The following is a 12,118-nucleotide window of genomic DNA, read 5'->3' on the forward strand; positions in this document are numbered from 1 at the left end:
CAATATGATAAATCATGCCAAAGACATTTCAAAGTGTAAAGATTTACATTATCAGCAGTAATGTTTCACTTCCCATCCTCACAAATACATGATAGTATGAGGTTGCTTAATTTTAGAAAATTTTGTGGATTCCTAGCAGTATCATATTGTGGTTTTAATTTCTATTTCCTTGTTGGCTAATGAGATTGAACATCTTTCCACATACTTATTGACGACTTGCATACTCTTTCTTTCTGTGACATGCCTGCACTAGTCTTTCATTTAATTTTAGTTGGGCTCTCTTCTTTTTATCAATTTTTAAAGATTCTCTATATATTTTGAATCTAAGTTCTTGTATGCTATAAATATTATGAAATTAAGTTCACTAGTCTTTAACTTTTCTTTTACTCTTTTAAAGTGGTGTTTTGATGAACAGAAATCTATAATTTTAACAATGTTTATACTTAGTGTTTTTTTTAATCTTTTTATTTAAAATGTACTTTATTTTTTAGAGCAGTTTTGGGTTCAAAGCAAAATTGCATGGAGAGTACAAAGAGTTCTGATATACCTTCTGTCCTCACACACACAAGAACACATGTGCACATGTTCTTGTGCACACACACACACACACCTCCCCATCAACATCCTGCATCAGAATGTTACATTTGTTATAGTCAATAAATTTACATTGATACATGATTATCACCCAAAATCTTGATTCCTGCATGACATTCTGGAGAAGGCAAAACTATGGAGATGATTAAAAAAGACCAGTGGTTGCCAAGGAGTAGGGAAGAAAGGAAGGATGACTAGGATCACAGATTTTTAGGTTAGTGCATTTTGGGTCTTGTTTGAGTCTTTGAAAAAAAATGTCTACTGAGTTTCCCTACCTGTTTTTTAATTGGCTGTATTTTCACTATCGAGTTGTATGAGTTCTTTGTATCTTTTGGATGTTAACTCCTTATTAGATATGTGTAAATTGGTGTAAACACAATGGAAAACATATGAAGTTTCCTCATAAAATTAAAAATAGAACTCTCATATGCCACAGTAATCCTTTATTTATTTATTTATTTATTTATTTATTTATTTATTTATTTATTTATTTTAAGATTTTATTTATTTATTCATGAGAGACAGAGAGAGAGGCAGAGACACAGGCAGAGGGAGAAGCAAGTTCCATGCAGGGAGCCTGATGTGGGACTGGATCCCGGGATTCCAGGATCACGCCCTGGCCTGAAGGCAGGCGCTAAACCGCTGAGCCACCCAGGGATCCCAGTAATCCCATATTTAAAGGAAATGAAATCAGAGTCTCAAAAATACATATGCACTCCAATGTTCATTGCAGTGTTATTCACCACATCCAAGATATGAAAATAACCTGTTTCCATCAACAATGAATGGATAAACAAGCTATGTATATGGTGCTTACAACATGAATGAACCTTGAAGGACATTATGCCAAGTGAAATGAGTCAGACAGAGGAAGACAAATACTGCAAGGACCCACTTATGTGTGGAATCTTAAAAATCTAAACTCATAGACCCAGAATGGAATGGTGCTTATCAGGGCAGGGGAATAGCAGGAGATGTTGGTCAAAAGTACAAACTTCCAGTTATAAGATGAATATATTCTGGGAATCTGGTGTACAGAATGGTGACATTAGTACTTTAACCATAGTGTATTATATACTTAAAGTTGCTAAGAGAGTAGATCTTAAGTATTCTCACCAAAGCAAAACAAAACAAAAGAACAATTATGTGAGGTGATTAACCTGTTAGCTGACACTAATCATGTTACGGTATCTATGGGTATCAAATCAACATGTTGTACATGTTAAATATACACAATGCTATATGTTAATTTTGTCTCAATAAATCTAGAAAAAAACTTGAAATAAAAAAAATTGCCCTTGTTATATTGGTGTGTACTTCCACTATAAAAGTCAATAGACATATGACAGTAGACATCCATCGGACCTCAGGATGTTGGATTATATAAAAATAATTTTGCATATTTCTGAGATAGATTTTCTGACCTATTATTTTAATAAAATAAGTTACACTGAGTAGTCATTTTTTAAATATAAAAGCAACCCATATTCATAGAATAAATCCAAATTGGCTATCATGTATGTTTTTTACTATGACTGGATTCAATTTGCTAATATTTTGTGTAGGATCTTTATATATATGCTTATGTCAGAGATCAGCCTATAATTTTAAAAACATTTCTCTTAATTTAGATATTTATATTGTGTTTATAAATTTTTAAGAATGATGTAACACTAAATAAATTTACTTCTAAATAATATTCACTATAAATACTTATGGTATCTAAGTTCATTTATCCCACTCTTTAGTATAATTATTCTCCCATTGGTATTCAAAAATAGATTATGTGTGGCTGTCCCTTCGCATCAGTTAATTTAACCACCAGGCTATTGTGCTTAATTCGGTGCTTTGACTTTGTTATATTCCTTATTTTAGTAAAAAGTCCATCAGAAGAATGTTATATAACACCCAGTTGCTCATCACATCATGTGCCCTCTTCACACTATATCTGAAACTAAGTATGTACTTGATGTTGGCTAATCAAATTTAAATTAAAAATATATATATATATTATCTATTTGTCTATCATCTATCACCTATCTATCTTTGTAATCACTCTTTAAAGCCAAATTTGTCTTTAATCATGGGAAATGTTTTGCAGACTCTAAAAGATATCTACCATCATATATCTTTCATACTGTATGTTAAAAATAGTTCCTTTTAGCTTTCATCAAGCATGGATGATTAATGTAAGACACTCTCATTTGTCTACAAAACACACACACACACACACACACACACACACACACAAAGAGGAATAAGGCTAATAGTTAAAACTAATCACCTGACCTCGCTTCCTCAGGGTAGTATGCAGAGTGTCAGTCTCATAAAATTGAGCCTCAGATTTAAAAGAGTATCTTCCAAAATGTTTTTCTTTTTCTACAAAATACCTAATATTTCAGTAAGCTTATTTAATAGCAAATTACAAGATCCAAATATGTGATCATCTCATGGTCTCTTAAGTGATGCTATTTTAAAGGATCTTTTACAACAGAGTTCATAATTTATGGAAGGTATAATCACATTTTTTTCTCAATTCTGTTAACTTCTGGGCAGCCTGGGTGGCTCAGCGGTTTAGCATCCTTCAGCCCAGGACATGATTCTGGAGACTGGGGATCAAGTCCCACATAGGGCTCCCAGCATGGAGCCTGCTTCTCCCTCTGCCTGTGTCTCTGCCTCACTCTCTCTCTCTCTCTGTCTCTCATGAATGAATAAATAAAATCTTAAAAAAAATTCTGTTAACTTCTAACTCATTTGTCATGTGACAAAAATAGTTTTATGTACACCAATCCTTGTGTCTGCAAGAGAGAGAAATAATACTTTAAAAACCCTGATATGGGAAATACACATATTCCTAAAACTTTGTTTCAAGGAAGAAACCTTTAATTATTCGTTGAACAAAGAGATATAATAACTTAGGTAATAAGATCTTAAAAAACATTTTTGAAAACAAAATATGTCCTGGACATAAGTAACATTTAGAAATAAATAATTTAAAAATAAAATTGATTGAATATTAAGTATGGAAATAAATGAAATGTTTTAATATTAATTTAAATATTGCGGGAATTTAAATCAAGAATGTGAATCATCCATAATATGGTCTCATCTATGTGAACACATCTGTTTATTTATCTTTATGTAGTATTTTTTTTTAATTTTTTTTAAATTTATTTATGATGGTCCCAGAGAGAGAGAGAGAGAGGCAGAGACACAGGCAGAGGGAGAAGCAGGCTCCATGCACTGGGAGCCCGACGTGGGATTCGATCCCGGGTCTCCAGGATCGCGCCCTGGGCCAAAGGCAGGCGCCAAACCGCTGCGCCACCCAGGGATCCCTTTATGTAGTATTTATAGAGAAATTTTTGGAATAACATTCACAGACTATTATAAATGCTTCATTCTCCAGGGTTAAATGTTTAGTAAGTGTTTAGTTTTAACTTTAATTATTCTTTTTAATTGCCTGATCTTTTAATGAATATGTATTTTTAATAAAAGAAACAATCACATTATTAAAAAAAATTTTTTTCAGTCCAAGTCATATCCCAACTGGTGAATTCTTCTGTTGTGAGCTCTACCAAGCTCCTATTCTTTCCTGAAGCTCTCTGGACATACATTTATTGTCATGTGCATGGCAATATTCTGACTTTATTTTCTGTGTGCTCTCTCCTCTACTAATGGGTGAGAGTAAAGAGATAGATAGAATGATCTTTCAAAGGGGAAAGCCTTGGAGATTTTCGTAGTTCCTAATATTTTGATTCAATACATTTATTGAAATGACTCAAAACTTAAAAACAAGAGGCCAGAAATCTCAAATATGAGTACAGATGAAAATCAGCTGGGAAACTATTAAAAATCCTAATGATCAGGCCACACTTTAGAGTAACCACAAATTCTGGAGGAAGGAACAAGAGAGCAGTATCATTAAAGTTCTCAAAGTGATTCCAATGTGAAGTCAAGGATGAGACACTGAAGTGGACAGAAACTCCACTGAAATGTCTGATATAATTTTTTATCTAGAGGGGCATCCTCTTCCACTAGCTTCTAATGAAATTTTAAAAAGTGACACATTTTGTTCTGTGAATCATCCTTTTTCTCTTCTTCTAAGCAGGAGGCAAATTAAACACAAATAATATTTTTAAAATAAAATTTTATCCTAGCAGTTTTATATATTATTTATGTTCACAGGAAAAAGAGAAAACTGCTAAGTACAAAATATAATAGATGTCAGTAGGAGGACAAAGGATACAAGTTGCCAAAATGCAGTCATATCTGAGGAAGATTGGTTGAATTTGGTCTAGAACAATTCCTTGTTAATGCCTAAGGGCTTTCAGAATTCAAGAAATAAATTCATTTATATAAGTCTCAGTAAATATCTTAATGCTACTTTAAAAATTTACCATAAGGATATTCAGAGGGACTGGAAATAACAACAATAGTAACATATTTAGTGAAGATTTATTTTCTGTCAGGGGCTATGCTGAAGGCTTGTACACATTTTAATTCAATTCTCTCAAAACCTTTTGAAGCAGTTATTATAATCTAGTTTTATAGACAATCAAACTGAGGTTCAGAGTTTAGACAATTTTCCTATTATAACACAACTTATAATTGGCAGAAAAAGAATTGAACATTTCATCTGTGTCCAAAACTTATCCACCATCAGTTCATTTCCTTCCATTTCAAGTTACTTGTGATGGTGAATCATAATACAAATGAATGCATTGTTCATCTATTTTAATAAACCATTTTAGTGAGGAAGAAACATGCTTTCCTTTTATCAGTGAGCCCTAGCAATTAGCCAAACTAAATTTGGATCAGAAGGTTGCTAGGTAAGCATAAAACCATTACAAATATATTAGAAAAAAGAATATTTTTTCAATTATTATTGTTAAATAGATTCTTTTTTTTTAGCAGATTATAGGACTTAAACAGCTGTATACAAATTAAATAGTCAAAAATTTTCCATAAGGCTTTTTGAGAAAAAAGTCATCTCTTCCCATCCTACTCTTCCCCCAATTCCCTTTGGCTACACAGAGGTATGCCTCAAGTAGGCTTAAATATTGAGTCTACTGTACCATGGCTTCCAGAAAACTGACCAACAGTCTAACCACAAGATTGGGTTATGGCTGCTTATGCATGAATTATTTGCACCTGGCTGTGGCAAGAAGAATATAATTTATTTTTGGCATTATCACAGCGCTTGGTTTATAAGAAGAATTCAATAAACATTGAATTTAGTGGAATTTTTGTGGCTTGAAATTAATTTACTTAACTTGCATTAAAGCCTGGGGCTGTTTCATTTGTTAATGAATTTGTGTATGAATTTCTTAATAAGAGGAAACACATTAAGGCTATGCTTAATGATTGGGATGTAATAACTATAACATTTGTTTTGTTCAATTTCTGTTCTTTGGCTGTGCTTTCCAAAAATAAAATTTATTGATAAAACCATCACTCATATGAGCAGTCCATTAGTAAAATTTTTTTAGACTTTCTTATTTTAAATTATTATTTTTATTTTTCTATTTTTTAAAGTAATCTCTACACCCAATATGGGGTTCAAACTCATGACTCTGAGATCAAGAGTTATATGCTTCTTTGACTAAACCAGCCAGGCACTCCTATGTTTATTAATTGAAATGTTTAAGGATTCTTTCATATAATTTTATTTGGCACTTGTACTTTAAACATAAGATTCACTAATTTTTTTTAATGTTGTCATAATAAAATGAGACTTCGTGATCATCAGGGGAGTACTTTTTAACTAGTGTATAATAACTCAGGACATTTAATTAAATACAAAGTAATAAGTAATAATCATTTAAAATTAAAACTTTCAGACATTACAACCTTAGTGACTTTCTGATTGCCAAAAATAAGCATAATGATTGGAAATATAATTGCTATATATCCTGTGTCACTACACTGGTAGATAGACACAAAGCATCTAGTTCCAAGAATTACATTTAGATTAAGTAAAAGTAGAAATATTTACTTGGATTTCCATCACCCCTGCAAATCTATGCAGATTGTCTTGAGGCACCTTAATAAACTCCTATACTCAACGTATCCAGATGCATGAATTAAGAAAATTTTTGACAGCATTATGATTTCCAATAAGATGTTTTGAAGGTTTTCCAAGTCCATTTGAGATTCCCAGAGCAATGGAGAACTGCTATGTAGAATGCAGAGTAAAAATAGTCGCATACAATCTTTTGCATATTCCCTCAATGCAGGCTTTGTCTCTTGCCTCCAGTCCTTCACTGTTTTGGTTCCAAAACTCCCATGTTAATGAAAACCTTAGTATACGTTTTCCTTTATGAAGAACCAGTCATCTCCATTCTATCTTTTTCCCCCTTCTATTTAACTATTATTTTTGGTACTGAAGTACAGTTGACACACAATGTTGCATTAGTTTCAGGGGTCTCTTTCAATCCTAACACCAGTATTTCTGGAGGGTGGGTCTCTTATCAGAACTTCTGGGGCTATTACTCAGTTTCATCAGGTTAACCCCAGTAAACTCCTATAGGGGTAGTGTGCCTCTAAAATCAGACCACAGCTACAGAATATGTAAATGGACCTAGTAGTTTACTAAATTGTCTCAATACAATTTGCATATGTCCAGAGATGATGAAAATCCAAGTAAATATTTCTGCCACTTTTGTTTAATGTAGGTGTAACTCTTGGATCTAGATGCTTTGTGTCTATCTGCCAGGTTTGTAATACAGAATAGATGATATATTTCTAATTACTATGCCTACTTGTGGCCATCAGAAAGCCACTATGGTTGAAATGTCTGAGAAGTTTCATATTAACTGATTATCCTAGATTGCTATGCCTTGAATTAAGTTGTCTGCATCACCACATAAATTACTTAAACAGGGCAGCCCCGGTGGCTCAGCGGTTTAGCGCCGCCTGCAGCCCAGGGTGTGATCTGGAGACCTTGGATCGAGTCCCACGTCAGGCTCCCTGCATGGAGCCTGCTTCTCCCTCTGCCTGTATCTCTGCCTCTCTCTCTCTCTCTGCATCTCTATGAATAAATAAATAAAACCTTAAAAAAATTACTTAAACAAAGTACACCTCTGATGATCATGAAGTCCTGCTTCCTTACATGATGTTTCTTTTTTGAACCTCAAAATGTATAATAAATCCATTATATATTTAAAGTGAGGACAAAGGAAAAATGAGGGAGGAGAAAGGGATTGGGAGAAATCTGAATTGTTCGAATGAATACTGTTTGTCTGTGCTTTGCATAAATCATAAAGTTTCTCCAAGTTAGATATGGTTTCATTTCCAAAGGTACATATCAATGCACAGAAAAGATATGTAATTCACTCAAGATCGCATACCTAATAAGTGAATGAAATGTAATTTTTATGCATACATATTCAGTAAGTCCTCCTCCTTTCTATGTATGGTATAATCTTAGAGTCTTAGATAGGAGACATAAAAATAAATAACTATTTAGGGTTAGGCATAAGTATAAGCATAATCAAATTAGATATGGAAGATAGAACTGATATAAAAAGATGATTTTTGTTGTTATTTGTCTTTATTTCTTTTTCAACAGGGCAATCTTGTTTAGATTATCCATATATTAAGGTATTTTTTTCAGGTGAAAATCAATTTTCCTCTTAAGAAATGTGTCTTCTCTGGTGGAAAAAGCACCGGTCTGTTTCACAGAAATCCAATATTCTAATATTGTATAAACTTAAGTGTTATATTTTACCTCCTTGGTGAGCAATTACCTTTTTTTTAATAGGGGAAATAATTACTGTTCTGTCTACCTCACTGGTTTGTTATGAAGGACCCATGAGCTAATGCATATGAAAGCACCGTAAAGAATCTAAAGTACCAAAATCATGCAATAGATATTTAATGCTATTTAATGAATCATTAGACCACAAGTCCCTTCAAAGAAAGTGATACAGTATTTTAGTTTATTTATTAATTTTGAGGGCTCTTTCACACCCAGAAATTGACTGGGACAGTGAAGTTATTTCAGAGGAATTTACTGAATGAGCTCTGAGCCTGCGTTTATACATACTTTATCAGTTGAGGAGAAATGCTACATACAGAACCTAGTGCATTTATAATCCGCACAGCTACCTTGTGAGGTGATTAATATTCATTCATTAAAATATAAATGGAGAGAGTGGCTGAAAGAATCCAGCATCAATATCATTATTTAAACATCAACCCGAAGTACAAAAATATAGCAATTTGCCCACAAAAGAGAGGGAGGAACGATCACTTCTGTATACAATAAAACATCACAGAAAAAGAGTATCGATTCTCTAGCCAACCAAAGTGAAACCTGCCAGGATGTCTCCTTGCATCTGGTCTCCTGGCTGCAGTAGGAGAACCCAGGTGCAAAGCAGTCCTTGGCAAAATCAGAGAGTAAGTTCTGAGGGTTGCCAGAGCCAATATGATATGGCAGACAGGATTCCAGGCCAAGTTTAGGAAATGTCACTTTAGATGGTTTTGGAATAGTATTAAAACTTAGAACTCACTTAAACCACTGAAGTGAAGGGATTGGAGGGAGGAGGTTTCCTCTGGCAATTTTCATTTCAATTACTTTCACTTAGCATTTTATATACTATGGCGTATCTACTGAGTCCTTTATAGTATTGTTCCACAGTGAAAATATAGATGAGTGAGGTATACTCAGGGTCTTTTACCCATTTATATTTTGACTGGTTTATTGCGTAACTCAAAAAATAGTGCAGCATGGTCAGGCAAATCTGGAGATCAGGAAAGATGCTGACACTGAAAGTAAAATGTAGAAGTCCACCATCTACACCTAGTATTTATAGACGTGAAACTGGATGAGATCACCCAAGGACATCTCATTTGAGGATGAATAATCAAATACTTTTCATTTGTAGTATATAGTTTGAGAGGGTTTGGGTGTGAAATAAATGCCATTATTTCAGAAGAGCAGAAGTCATGATACAGATTAAAATTTTAGATCACTAGAACTTTCAACATCCTATAGATATATCCTTTAATCATGATTTAGGAAGTTCCTGAATACCTGATAATCATGATACCAAAGGTAAATAGATATGTCTTCAGAAAGAAAAGTCAAATGTTGGAAAATCACAGAAATCAAAGAAAGGAATATTCTCTACTCCACATCTTTCATTTAAAAATAATTTGTCACGGGGCGCTTGGGTGGCTCAGTCAGTTAAGCGTCTGCCTTCAGCTCAGGTCATGATCCCAGGGCCCTGGGATCAAGTCCTGCGTTTTGCTCCCTGCTCCAGGGAGATTCTGTTTCTCCCTCTGCCCCTTACTCCTACTCTCTCTCTCGCTCGCTCGCTCATTCTCATTCTCAAATAAATAAATATATAAAAATCTTAATAAAAATAACTTGTCACAATCATCAATAGCTCTTCTTCAGAAATACTAGAGCAAGTATCCAAAGATTTACCCTCAAACCTATTGTAATTGGAAGAGGCTTACCTACTGTATTTTCATAATAAATATTTGTTGAATCATAGGATGATAAAATGAATGATCAATAAACCACATTAACAATAACATATAGTTAGTTATTACACATGAAAAAAACTTTGCATTCATTTTCACAAATATTCAAAACAGCTTTCTTGGTAATAACGAAAAGGGTACAAATTCTTCCTAGGCTGTTAAAGCTGTTCCTGTTAAGAAAGGTAATTTATTTCTCCACCTGTTTTGCACCTAATCGTGGTCTTACTTTAACCAATGAGACATTAGTATCTCTGACTAAAGCGTTTTGTTAACGATGTTTGCACATGAGGGCTGGCCGTCTCTTCTTTCTGGGGATTTTTCCATCCTCATGTGTTTAACCCTGAGCTAACCTCCTGCAGGATGAGAGGTCATGAGAAGGGAGGCTCCTTCTTCCCCATAGAGCCCAGCTAAGGGCAAACATTTGAGAGCATTCTAGATCAACCACACCAAGAATAGGCAACTCAGACCAGAGGAACCATCTAGTTTACCCACAGAATAAGAGCTAATTAAGTGATTGTTGTTTCAAGTCATTAACTTACAGGATAATTTGCTTTGCAGCAATATTAATTGATAAAAGTCCTGTATTTAAATTAACAATTAACCTAGGCTATTGGATGAGACAGTTGAATTTCATCTTGTTGAAGTGACTTTCTCAGTGTCACCTAGCTAAAGAATGGAAACATTGAGGCTTAAAACCATATTTGTTTGAATCCATGTGTTTTGATTTGTCCTTTACAGACCACTGACCACAATCTGGCCCATCAAGTGGTCCGAAGCGTGGCACAGAGTATTGAGCCTTTGTGACATCTTCTGTTAGTTGTGACATCTGGAGCTCTCCCATTGAACTCGAAGGCACACAGAACAATGAAAAGAATGATAATGAGAGAGACAACTACGGTAATTAATGATACACAGGAATACAAGTGCTATAATGAAATCATACACAATGTGCTCTTGCTAAAATCTAGTGAAATTTAACAGGTCCCTGTAAAGCTCACTAGAATTTGTATTTAGTCTAAAATGCTTTTTTTCAACCCTCAAAATTGATTCTGGGATGATGCATTGTGCAAAATGGAAAATAAAATTGACTCCTAGAGATTTTTGAAAGCAAAATAAAAATAAAGTGCTTTATCATTCCGAAATATTGATGTAAACAGCCAGTGGCTATATTCCCCTTCTGCCCTGCTGGGCGTTAAGTGAAGCTCAGACTTAGAATTGATAGACATTTGCTGTTCTTATTGACTGAAGTTCCAATGCTACATTTATTATTTCACAAGTTCATATCACGGCAGACATCCAAACTTAAGGAATGCTGGTAATAATGTATAGCCACGAGTAAAAAGATTGCCAGCCCTCTGAATGGTTTTCCCACTGACTCAAACTGTTTGTGTGGCTTTGGATTGTCATTTACATTTTATGGCTCTTAGCTTTTGTGTTTAATACATATGTCATGGATGTTTAAAAACTGTAAGTACCAAGACATTTGCACTTGTTTTATTAAAAACATAAACCTTTTATGTTGGGTCTACCAGTAGCATAATGACCTAAAATCAGTTGCTTCAAAATATTCCTTTGGATTTGTCAGAGTTTTTAAGTGAACGGGCTTTCTAGTACATTGCTTTACTCCTACTCCATCACCAGTGTCCTTTTGTGTCCACACTTCTGCATCCTACAGATGCTAACTTGTCACTCCAGACTCAGGAAAACGGCTGTCTCCAGCAGAGAAAACTATGACTGAACATATGATGTAGACAAGCATATCAAAGGATTGCTTACAAATATCCCTAGAAACAACCACTCTTGTAACCTAAATTGGCTCTCAGGATCACAAAGTTTCTCACTTTTTCTCTCTCAACCTAAGCCGATGTGAACAATTTTAAAAGACCGTATTCATGAAAACATGGGTTCCTAGCATTGCTTAGGAGACTAAGCCCTACAGGTATACATACAGGTCACAGGAAGAGAGAAAACATCTTTCTTTCCTTATGTCCTGCTTCAGTATCCACCTTTTTACAGAGTGATTGACAGTTGA

This window comes from Canis aureus, chromosome 12, assembly GCF_053574225.1.
Source record: "Canis aureus isolate CA01 chromosome 12, VMU_Caureus_v.1.0, whole genome shotgun sequence".
NCBI lineage: Eukaryota > Metazoa > Chordata > Mammalia > Carnivora > Canidae > Canis > Canis aureus.